The sequence below is a fragment of the Pezoporus wallicus genome, unplaced genomic scaffold, assembly GCF_028554395.1.
Source record: "Pezoporus wallicus isolate ANWC-B61680 ecotype Strahan unplaced genomic scaffold, APGP_CSIRO_Pwel_v1 contig_4901, whole genome shotgun sequence".
In the NCBI taxonomy this organism is placed as follows: Eukaryota; Metazoa; Chordata; class Aves; order Psittaciformes; family Psittacidae; genus Pezoporus; species Pezoporus wallicus.
In genome coordinates, this window is record NW_026640354.1 from 385,145 (window position 1) to 397,474 (window position 12,330).

The window sequence follows — 12,330 nt, forward strand, 5'->3', positions numbered from 1 at the left end:
TTAGAAGCATTGCCTTCAGACTTCAGTATCCTGGTTGACTAATTAAGACATAACGTAAGTATCAGAAATTATAAGAAACTCAATTTTTAGACTTAGTTGTAAGATGTCACTAGGATTTAGGATGATGCCTTATATTGACATTAGGATCTAATGTAGGATGCCAAACAAAAAAGTCTCTTTTGTAGTTCTGTTTTTTTTTTTCCTGTTCTCCATCCTCCACAGCCTATGTATTTATAACCATTTTTTTCGTCATTTGGTAGGGAATACTTAGATGTAAACCATTTTCATACCGCACAAATTTAAAAGTTTTACATTTCCAGTAATGCAGATTAATTACACTCTTTCCTATGCTAGAGGTCCTTATATTTTCTTTGATTCACTTACAAAATCTTCCATTTTCCCCAAGTTTTTGCTGAAATTCCCACTGTGTTACAGGATTAATATCTATGGTGCACAGCTGGGGAGTAAGGTTGCAAGTGTACAAGAATTAGCAGACTCGCATCAGCAGGTCACTACTGAAACCCACCCACAAGGGCTGGCAGCAGAGATTGCCTCCTAAGAACTAGTATTGTTTTGCCCTCAGTGAATGTGTCACTAACTAATGGGAGAGAAATGCTGAGAATCATTTGTTTTTTCTGAGATTTATGAGCAAAGTAAATTGTTTTGTTTGCCTGATTTATTAGAGTTTAATGGATAAAGTACTATTAATATTGCATTCTGAGCAAGAAGTTAAGGCCAGGATAGTCAAACTGTTACTCATTTGATTGGAGTACCTCAATTTTATATGATGGGACAAAATTAGATGTTCTTTTTAGAACGTAGATATATGTAACTCACTTCAGTTCAAAGTGTAAGCATGTAACACCAAACTTTCTGCCAATATATTATGTCTCTACAATAATCTTCCAAATAGTTGTTTCTGTAAAACAGAAGTGTTTCTATTTTTATATATTCTTGTTATTTTGTCCAAGTCAAATATTGAAATGGACAACACAAAATTAGTGATTATTTCTTGGTCTCCAAAATAAAATATATTTGACATGATGGAAGTGTTTGGGGCACTTACAAATGTGTCATGAACGTCTAAATATCAGTTGTTTGACATAATACCTAATACTTAAATAATTTTCTCCTTATGAGCTCCTTGAGAATTAAAGTGTTTTTTCATTGTTCCTTCCTTGTTTAGACAATGACACAGATCAAGAAGTCATTCCAAAGACAGGATCACAGCACCAGGCTACCGCTGATTCTACAGCTGCTTCCTGTAAGGGCTTGTACTCATCCACTGGTATCTCATGTAGTTGTGGCCAAATAGGTTCCTGCATGTTGAAATTGCCACAAAGAGCATGGTACCTTTTCGCTGCTGCCCGTCCTACTATTTGCACAGTGACCCTGAATCACTGAAGGGTACTGTTATGATTTGCTTGGATCTTCTTTTGCTCTGAGAATTTGGGGTGTCTCCACATATAAGTGTCGACAAATTTCTTAGCATCTTTCTACTTTTTTAGTTCCCTTTCTTCTTTCTTTCTTTCCTTCCTCATCATGTAACCCTAGATGAATATTGCAAATCATCACCAGGGAAAAACTTCCCAAAGGAGGCCCATTCTGCATTTCACTCTAAATCACAGCTCAAATGAGAACAGAATTGTCAGGGTAAGGAATTTTCATTGCCAGAGATGTTTACGGGGTTGCTCTGCCATGAGGCTATAGTACTTTGCTCTGGAGTCTGAGATCTGCAGCATCTTTGGAGAATCTTGGTATCGTGGTTTTGTGGGCTGAAAGCTGCCCAATGTTACTATTGGTCTGTTGATTAAGAGACTTATGGCTTAGAATTAGGAACAGTAATTAGATCCAGAAGCAAGTGTGGATACATCAGAATGTATACAGCCCTTAAGTAATGTGTTCCTAATAGTCATATAAAATAATCTGTGATTTGCGTGGCTTTTCTATTCTTCAGTGACAGAGTAGGAATGACTCTAGGAAGCTCTTGGTCTGGGAGGAAAAGGTTGTCTTTGGAATACTTTCCAGCTTAAACCTTTGAAATACTTTAAAAACTTTCCAGCTTAAACCTTTCATTAATTTCTCCATGTCATCTTAATATATTTGAACTCTAAAAAATCATGCTGCAAAAAGTTCTCCCCACATGTAATTTTTCCTCAAGTGAAGTGCATACCTTTCAAATTATAAACTTCCTACTTGTCCTAGGAAAATCCTCACTGTATAAATAATTGAACTCATCTGCTGTGAACACAAGTATTCTTTCTCTAGCAGTCTGAAATATATGCCTAAAAACATATCTTGTACTTAGTGTTTTAAATAGTAATTACTCCTGTGAAGTCACTGGAAGCCCTTAAAAGGATTTGACAGTTTCCCCACAATCTTTCAGTGAATGTAGTAGCTGGGCTGTGCAATGCTACATCCACTGATAATTCAGCAGCTGAGGAACTCGGCAAAGCCTGCTCCAAACTTCTCAGCTGTTGACAGGCTTGACTTGCTGAGAACACTGGTTAAATATAGCACAAGCGAGCTGAGCTCAACAAAGTCATTGCTGTAACGCTGTGTGAAGAGACCAGAAGAGGGGAAATACAATCTGAGAACTAAACTGCCAAAGCCTAACACCACCTAGCAACAGTTGAAAAAACTTTCAAACAAAAGTCTGGGTGAGACACAGACAGAGTATACCTCCTACTTCTGCCTGGAATTTCTGCGAGAAGCAGCTCCGGTCTTCTGTTCTCTAAACCATTTCCTTCATTACTTTAGCTGCTGGTAGACCTACAAAAGTGGGAAAAGTTTCTCTCTTTGTGTTCTCCTGGGCTGGATCAGTCTGCTACTGTGGTAGTGCTGTGGGACGAGCTACTGTGATCTTGTGGTGTGAAGGATATTACTAGATTTGTGTTGCTGACAGGTAAGACTTAATTAACCACTCCAATGCATTCTTTTAGAAAGAAGTTATTTTCTTTTCTAGTGACTATTGCTTCTTTCCTTTTATGAACAATCTTCTGCATAGTTTGGAAGCGTCAGTAGATAAAAGCTGGGATAAGAGGTTTAGATTTTTACTTTAGACATTCATTACAGAAAAACTTTGCTTAAATAACTTTTGCAGTTCTTAGAATGAGTATAAACAAATGCCTAGTAATAATATGAAAAAGTGTGTATAGAATTTGACATGTATCTTGCTTACATCTGCTTACATGCTGACAGAAGATAAACCAACATTCAAGAATAGAATACATCTCATCCCTTACCAGTGATAGTCTAGCAGCTATTAAAAGTGACAGCCTGTGCAAGTAGTAAGGGGAAATAGCTATGCACTTTCACTAACTGAATTAACTGAATACTTTGTGACCCAATGCATTTGTACTTTTTGTTTCCTTACTAACTTTTAGCATACAGGCACACCTAATGCCTTTCATACTGTCCTTTTGACATGAGCTCCTGGTTCTTCCTCTTGTACTTATTTATATAGAAGAAATATGTATCTCTGCTCAGTTGATTAGTTGTATAATGCAACTGTCCTAAAGACTGACCTTATGTTTATTGTAGCCAAGTGCACTTGAGCTAGATCACTGTTGTTAAAGTATTTGTTTCTTTTAGCAAAATAAATAAGAAACCAGTGCTCAGACGTTTTACACTGACAACAGAATGGAAGCCTGTTTGTCTGTTGGCAATGCGTATCTGATAGTCCCATAACGATCATGTAATTTAAGGGATATATCACCTTTTTGCTTAGTATGATTCGCTTTGTCTAAACTGACAAAAGCTGTTTGGTCAATTGAAGAATGAATACCCCCCCATCCCACCCTCCCCCTGCAGTCCTTTAAAGCCAGTTTCTTCAAACAAAAGAAAATTAGTATGCATGAATTTTTAAAAGTTGTATTGATTATGAATTCACATGCAATATGAAGGCAAAGATTTAAAGAATGCACTTAACCCATACAAAAATCCTGTTCACAGGTTTATGTCATATTGTTTCAGATGAAAAATATTTGTCCTAAAGAACGAATAGACTGAGTGAGTCTTTGCTGACTGTCTGTGGTTTTTGACACTTAATCTGTGGACTCTGTGACTGCCTCAGGGAGATGAGAAGGTCTTGCTTGCTAAATAATTCTAGTTTCATCTCTGCATACTATACAAATGACGTCAATACCACATCTTAGCAGTGGCATAGTTACAGATTTGACGAAATTAAAATACTCTGAAGCAACTTTGACTTGATGGCTAAGAATGTAACTGCCTGTGAAACAGTGAGATAAATGGAGTATTAGGATGGAGGGAAATTCTTAAAAGTAAAAATAATATAGTTTATATTTTATATCATAGCAAGAGGCACACTACTTAAGCACTAAATGGGAATACTTTTTTGTTGGCCATGATTTAATGTGATAATCGTTACTATGGAATTACTACAGCACTGTGTTATTCCATATCTAAATCTCAAAAGGAAGCTTTAGTATTACGTTTTAATATAGACATATCTGGAGAAAGTTGGGGTTTTTTTTTTGTTTGTTTTTAAGAAAGCTATAGAATGAGAACTAAAACTGAAACAATATGATTTGTACAGGTTTTGTCATCTTGACATTAGTGTGAAATATTGCCACTTCTTTTGACCGAGTTAATTGGCAAATAATAACGTTTGGAGAAAAAGCTATTTTGACCTTCTGAATATGTAGGGATGACAAAACCTGGAAAATGCTATGCTAATTATCAACTGCTTTTTGCTTTTAGTTGTTGCTCAGCATAATATATGACTTTATAATTTTACTTTTCTTCCACAATTTACTTTGAGCAAACTTTTTAAAAGAAAAGGTAAATTAGCCTGATAACTGTCAAATAAAGTGATTTTTGAACAGTCTGATAGCAACTTCCAACTCTAACACATTGAGTTGTGGTTTTACATACATCTGTCTTCCTTTCTACTTTAAAATGGAGGACGAGGCTAAAATTACTCTTCTCAACAGGTGTCCAAAAAGAGGCGCTGGGATTTTCCAATCAAATCTGCAGAATATGTAATGTGTCTATTCCACAGACGGTTTCATATTTTAAGAGTAGCCAACTCTACTAATGACCAGTGAAACCAAGCTCAATTTTGTATCAAATCAAAAAGTAATTTAGGTTTTGGTGATATATCCCATTGTAGAGATTTTCTTGGAAGACAAGTAGACATAGGATACCCATTTATTTTCCTCATTAGATATTATTCTGATTTTATTTATATTCCCATAACTTTGGAATGAATGGTGCTTTTCATAGTGCTAAAGACTGTGTATTCCTCCCGATCTGAATCCACTTCCAGATTCTGGCTGTGGCTCATAGTTTCACCTTCATTGGGTCAATATTACAATTTAGGGCTGCTTCTAGCCGATATAGCAACAGCTAAAGTTATTGTCTTAACTGTTTTGTTATCACTTCAGTCTTTCAAACTCATTATAGAACATGTGGTTCATTTTAGCACCAAATTCAAAGATTTGAAATTAATCTTCAAAACTCATCTTCACATGTGCCCCGATTTTCCCAAACTCCTCCTACTCATATCTGGTAGAGTAATACCTTTGGCTCTGGTGTTAAATGGTCCATCCGCTACACTACTGGCTTTATCAAACTTGACATTGACCTAATGACATGAGTTTTCTATAGTGCCTTTCACTGTAGCACTTGTCACTAATGTTATGGAAAGACTAAACTTGTCTACTAACAGAGCTGTGTTGATCAGTGTAGGGTTCTGACAATACGGTTGTGCCCATGAAGCAGCTTATGGAGTAAGCATAATTGCGTTGGGAAATGTTTACTTCTACCTGTTTTTTCCTCTGGGATACAAGTTCACCAGTGTAGCTGTTTCCATACTGACACAGGTATATCAGTAAAACTCCTCCTGATACAGGATCTTTCTGTTGGCACAGATTCAACACATTTTTAATTTAAGGCTTTAGGTAATCTCATCTAAAACAGTTGATGTGTCCCCCAGGCATAAATTAAGAATGTGCCTCAGAGCTGTGCTGGGTCAGAGGCCAGGTTTATGCCACTGAATACAGAATGAGATTTCCTTTGAGTTTAAAAAGATCAGGTCTTCAATAATTAACATATAAATTTACAGTCCCCTCAAGAGTATTTCACAAAAAACATCATCTGTATTGCTGTCCAAATATTTTTTTTCCAAAGAGACATTTTACTTTTTCTCTAATTTCCTGTTTCTTCCTGTCTCAAAGCTTGTTGTTAGACTTTGACATACTATTTTAATATATAAACTGAATTTGGGGGCAGGGATTTTGTAGTTCTACATGTCTAAAATGCCATTTTGAGATATAGAGCTATAAAATTTGTGAGGAAGCCAGATGACACAAGACAAAAAAGAAGGAACTCCATATATTCATACTTCTTATTTCACAAAAAAAAATATTTAGTGTGCAAAACCTAAGATAAGAACTGAAATCTAGACAGATAAAATAGTGTATGTGATAAAAAAATGTGAATATATTGTATGGAAAAGTTTAAATGCTTCTTTACAAGAAACACAAACACCTATACTTTTCAGAATCATCTTATTCTGGTGCTTCTCATTTTTAGCCTTTTCACTTTTCATTTCTCAATGTTTTCTACTAAAGGTTGTTTCCTAATACAGAATACAGGGGATTATTTGGGGAATACAGGCTTTTCTTGATATTGGAAGATATTGAATAACTGAGGAAACAATATTTCATAAAGAATTAGTGATACTAGAAAAATAAGGCATTTGTAACACAGTCCTAGTTATTCTTTGAGTATGGTGTCCAAAGAACAGGAACAATTGTGCCTATTGCCTGTTCAGGAGAGATAGTGGGAGTCTCTAGTCACGTTGAAGATTGCATGGTGCCTAATGTATTTGTGAAAATTGCACCTTTCTGGATACTTGATTAGCTTTTTCCTTTTATTTTTGGGTCTTTCCACCTACCCCTCCAGCTTCTGCAGATAGTCTGCATTTTCTGTATTTTTATTCTTACCATCATAGCAAACTAAGTGCTAATATCAATGCAAACACGAAGTCTTCCTAAACTGGGACAGCTTGGGTTTTGTGGTTTGTTTGGTTTTTTTTTAATTCAAGATGGCTTTGCCCTATCATTCTCATTCTGCTTTGGCTGGACTGTATCACTATATCTCTGAATATTTTCCACAAGTAAAGCATACAAATTCTAGCTGTAAAGATGATATGTGAGATTACATACATTGTGGTCTCCTCCAAAATGCTTTGCACGCTTCATAAATACAGCACAGGAGTCGATTCCTACATTTAAAAACATATATCCTAAAAGCGCAATTGCATTTTTATTTCGGAATCATTGTTCTGCAGATACACAGCTGTTAAAATGCATAGTTTATCCTGGGCTGTTTAGTGAGTAGTGTTCCAAGGTAATGGAATGGCATTGCTCCTCCCTCCAGTTAATAAATCCCCCCTCCAGTTAATTGCTGTGTGTGGTATTATAAAACTGAGGAGAAAATTAAGAATTCCAGCATCCAGTTCCTTAATTGTGCAGCTCTATGACAGCTGAAACTTAGGCAGAAATGTGCATATGTATGTGCACGTGTGCATGCCTTTTGTAAGAAAAGAAATGCTTTTTGGCATTACAGAATACATTGCTGAAGGAGTGGGACAAACTCATCTGAAGTACAGGGAAATAGGCTGGAGCTTGTACTTTTTCCCTTAAATGGGCAACCCATCTAGTTGCTCTTAGCTGACACAAGCAAAGGGGTGTGCGGATCTAAAAGATTGCTGTACATTGTCCAAATGTGTTTCATTTCAAAGCTGATAAAATGGCAATTAAAATCTTCATTATCTATGATGTGGCCAGACTCGTTCAGATCTAAACCAGTGGGATTTCAGAGGAAAAACCTAGATGAATTTGTAATAAACTTTTTCATTTTTATTTGTATACTTTAAGAGCTCTTTAATGCAGTAAGGGTTGATTTCTTTGCTTTTCCTTTTTGGGGAAATGGCATCAAAGGGTATAACGTTTTGTGATTTATGCTGTTCAAAAGTTTGTTCCAGTACATATGTAAAAGTAATATTTTGGGAGTTAAACCTATTTTCTATGTGAAGTCCACAGTATTTAGCAGGTTGTAGGCTTAGGTGGGGGGAGGTAACTAACTAACTAGTGTGTCATGAGAGTGGATAGTAAGAGCCACAGCTTCACTAACAAACTTTCAAAAAAAAAAAAAAAGAGGAGAAAAAGTGGATTCTATTCTAATAAAAGAAAAGGAATTTTTAGAAACTGCTTTCAAGGCCGCTGTTATTAAAAAAGAAAAATAATTGAAAATGAAAGCCTGTGTGTCCTTGAGACAAGAATTTTCATTAGAGTTTATCAGACTGCTTGCATTTTTCAGAAAATATAAAGCAAATGAACGCAACAGAAAGCAGGAGTCTGCTAACATCAGTGTAATCAAACTGCTGCCAACTTGCCTTGTTTATCTAAGAGATCTCTGTGAAAATAAGGTCTTTCCCACACATGCATGAGTCATAGGATGTAACGGGGCTAAGCAGACTTGCTTCAGCTTTCTAATGTGTGCATATCTAAACTAACCTGTTTTAGTGCCTGTTCCTGTAACTAAATGAGAACTAGCTTGACAACAGGAAGGGAGAAGTGGTGGTGAGTTCATGGTGCTATTTCAGTGCAATAACCTGAATGCTAAGGAAACGATGCAATTTCCATTTATTGGGAAAACTGCAGTTACTGTGACAACAAATATGCACTAAAGAAAAACATATACAATTTATTCTGAAGTTCGGGTTTGTGAACGTAATAGGTAGGATAGTCATAAAACCTCACACTGTCAAGTTATGTGACTCAAAGAATATTCTTACTTTAAAAATATATAATCCAGGTTATTGAAAAAATATCCACTTAAAAACCATAGGCAAGGACATAAATGAAAGGGTGGCAAAGCACATGTGATTAACTATGACTGCTTTGGTGTAGAGCTGACTAATATTTTTTTTAAATTAGGCATATATTTCTCATGCTAAAGCTATTCAATTCCTATGTCTGTCATTCATACTTATCCCCAAAATTTCACTTGTCCCACCATCTGTAATTACAAAACCTCTTGGATCTAACTTTTAAAGTAAAGAGTACAGTAGTTCTTCTATAGTGTTTCATTTTTCCTACTTTTTTTTTTTTTTCCTACAAGGACTTCTGTAATAAAAAGAAACACAACTAATATTCCAGTAGATAAGGATTTCAGTTCTTCAATCTGATAAAATTCTTTAGAGGAAAAATAAACATTCCAATGTTTGACTCTGGGCAGGAGTCAGAAGGAAGGGAACGATGCCATGCTAGATGTCCTCAAGCATGTCAAACATACCAGAGAACAAGATGTCCCTTCTGCATGGAGGGACACACATGGCAACAGAGCTCCTGAGTGCCAGAGGAGCCACGTTATGAGGCAGCTGGCTATGGCAACTACTGCCACTAGCCAGAGGCTAGAATCTAAGTCAAAAAAAGCATCACTTTGCAAATAGTAAAAGGCAGGGTCACAGTGGTATGTTCTCTGAATGAGAGGTGCCACTTATGATGTTACAGAACCAGAATTAAAAGTGGAAGGAACTGACGGAAGCCATCCTTTCTCATTCAAAGAGGGCTAACTCCAGAATCTCATCAGGTTGCTCAGGGCCTTGATTATTTACAGTTATCTTGAATATTTTTAATCTGTAGTTATTTTAAGGTCTCACATTCTATTTGGACCACAAAGTTTTGAACATGGCTGGCTGAGGAATATTTTGCCAGTGATGATAATCACTGTATCAAAATCTGTATGCTGAATAGAAGTTGGCAGGAGCAACAACTGATAGTAGTATAAATCACAGGCCTTTGGCTCTTCTAAAATTGCAAAAGAAGCAATATCGGTAGGAGGGTTTTGTTCAGTTTTATTAAGTTTGAGGTGTTATATCTAAACTAAGCATAATAAGAACCAAAAATTTTGTATAAAATTTTCCACCCTAGTTCACTCCAGCTTTCAGTATGGACACCTTCCTCCTCCCTACCACATTGTGTTTGAAAGCCAAACATTTAGAATTAGAATACTATTAAGGTGCCATCTCTTTGAAAAAGGATTCTGAAAATAAAAGGTTAAGTATATGCTATCTTTATCTTTCTAGGAATTCCAATAAGATGAAAAACTAGCATTGAGATTGTAAGTAATAAGCAAATAAGGAAAGAAAACAGAGATGCTGGTTTTGAGGAAGGGAACCCTGCAGACTGCTTCCACTGCTGAGTTCACTATTCTTCCTGAGCATCTCTTTTCAATTGTATCCTAATCAGGAACAGAGAATGATGCACATATGGCAAACAGGATTCCTAGATGGAGTTCTGGTTGAACCAATCTGAGACTAGCTCTTTTGTTTTAGAAAAGCCCTTGGTTGTGCAAGCATCTGAATTTACGTGGTGGTGATTACCATAGCATGAAACAAGGGCAAGGTGGTGGCCTTGTGGCACTCAAAGGGATGTGGCAGGCAATCTTTCCATATATAATTTCTCATACCTAGTAAGAATAAACTCTTAAGACAGGTATTCTTCTCTTTAGATATCTCAGCAAATAATGTTACTAGAACTGGATGATGTAACTAAAATTTTGCCATCTTCAAAGGCTGAGGAATTCTCACAGCGTGGGAGTATGGAGGTCTCAGATCCCATTGTACTTGTCTAAAGCAAATTTGGTGCTTGCTACAGAGAGGAATTTGAGGAGCTAATCCCTTGCATGCATACAGGTTATACAAAGAATTGATTCAGCAGGAGGACAGGAAGCTTAGTGTTTTAAAGCTAGGGGCCTCTAAACCATGGGTTAATCAGATAACAGGATCTTTAACTACCCTGCCTTGAATCCATTTGTGGAGTGGTTTTAAAAGAACTGATTTTCCCGCTTTCAGAGAGTGTGTTCTTAAACCCCAAATTATTTTGGAACAGCTTTTTATTAGAAAGATGGAGGGTGTACAATGTAAGTACCTTTGGTACAGAATTTGATCTATTTGTAAATGGAAATACACAACAGGACTGCTGTGGTACTTGGGGGCCCATGAGGACCTGTTCAGAGCCCTCTCTGTGACAGTGACACAGCTGCCTGGCTCCAAGAAAACAATTTCCCTGCAGTGATACTAGTTTCTAGCCCTTGTATCACTACCAGCCTCACAACCCTTGTCATCACAGGTCTCTGAGAACTAAGTGCTAGAAAAATATGTGATGTTAACTATAGGCAATGTAATGAGTTTCTCCTTAGCTTAGATAGCACAAAGGAAACGTAGGAACATATCAGAAATAAACTGAATAATCTGTGTAAGTGTTCAGTGAATACTCTGAACACAACAGTTTGTAAGTTGGTTAACAAATAAGTAAGGCAGGAACAATTCTACAGGCTACTACAGTCTACTCCAAAAATCCCTCCAAATCAGCAAGTATATGAAAAAATGAGGCAAGCATAACTTCACACAAGGAAGGTTGATTTAGATGCCTCCAGCATTAGTTGTATAAACAACTAAATCACACTACAGGGAATAGGCTGTAAGAGTGGCAGCACATCTGATAGATTGCTTATTAATCAGGAGCACTTTGCTAAATTCAGGCTCCCTCTCCAAAATATTCATGCCATATTTGAATTTTGTTGTTTATGCCTTTCAAATAATGTTAGCTTAAACTGTGAAATGCTAAGTATCATACCAGGAGAGAGGAAGGCTGGTTAAATGGCTTGCATTCACAGCAGTGGCTCCTTGTGTGACTCTCAGCAAGTTATTTACTTCTACACTTTTAATAACACCTGGGATGTTACAAGAATAAATATAGTAGTGACTGACACCCTGAGATGTTGCAGTATTGAACATCATGTCAACAGCTTTGAATAAGGAGACTTAAATAGCCCTCCTTGGAAACTAGATTCTGTTGGGAGAAGTAGGAATAGAAGTTAAATTAGTCTGAATGACAAGAATATGTATTTTTAGAGGAGCTCCCCAGAGGGAAGCAGATTTGTGCCCTGAGTTGTGAATAGCAAGAAATCAGCTGTACTGGTAAAAGCAGAGCAGAAAAAGGAAAGAGGAGGACCAGGAAGCTGCAGGAACAAAACTATACCAAAATAGAAACCAAACTAATATCAATACTAAGATGTTTCAGAAAAATAAGACCATTTCCTCCAGTTCAGTTGCACCAGAAGTAATTCATAGGGCAGAGTTGGCACTGTCAGCTTGTGAACTTGTTGTTATGGGAGTGCCCAGGAGAAGCTGAACTGTTACAGGGAGGAGACATCTGGGGAAAAAAACAGCTTGGAGGAAAAAGGACCTTTGAGGGAAGGGGTGGGCAGGTGACTAATTTGGGCGATTGC

The 12,330-nt window shown here is 36.8% G+C and overlaps 1 protein-coding gene across 4 annotated transcripts in view; it reads left to right on the forward strand.

Annotated features, from left to right (window-relative positions):
* The window catches only part of FILIP1 (filamin A interacting protein 1), a 131,965-nt gene that overhangs the window by 22,006 nt on the left and 97,629 nt on the right, over nt 1–12,330 (forward strand). For 2 of the 4 annotated variants that reach the window (XM_057418843.1, XM_057418842.1), the window contains exon 1: nt 2,447–2,905. The exons of the other annotated variants lie outside the window; for them this stretch is intronic. The gene's annotated coding sequence lies outside the window, so the exon portion shown is untranslated. Of the gene's footprint in view, nt 1–2,446; nt 2,906–12,330 lie in introns of those variants that run through there. 4 annotated transcript variants of the gene reach the window in all.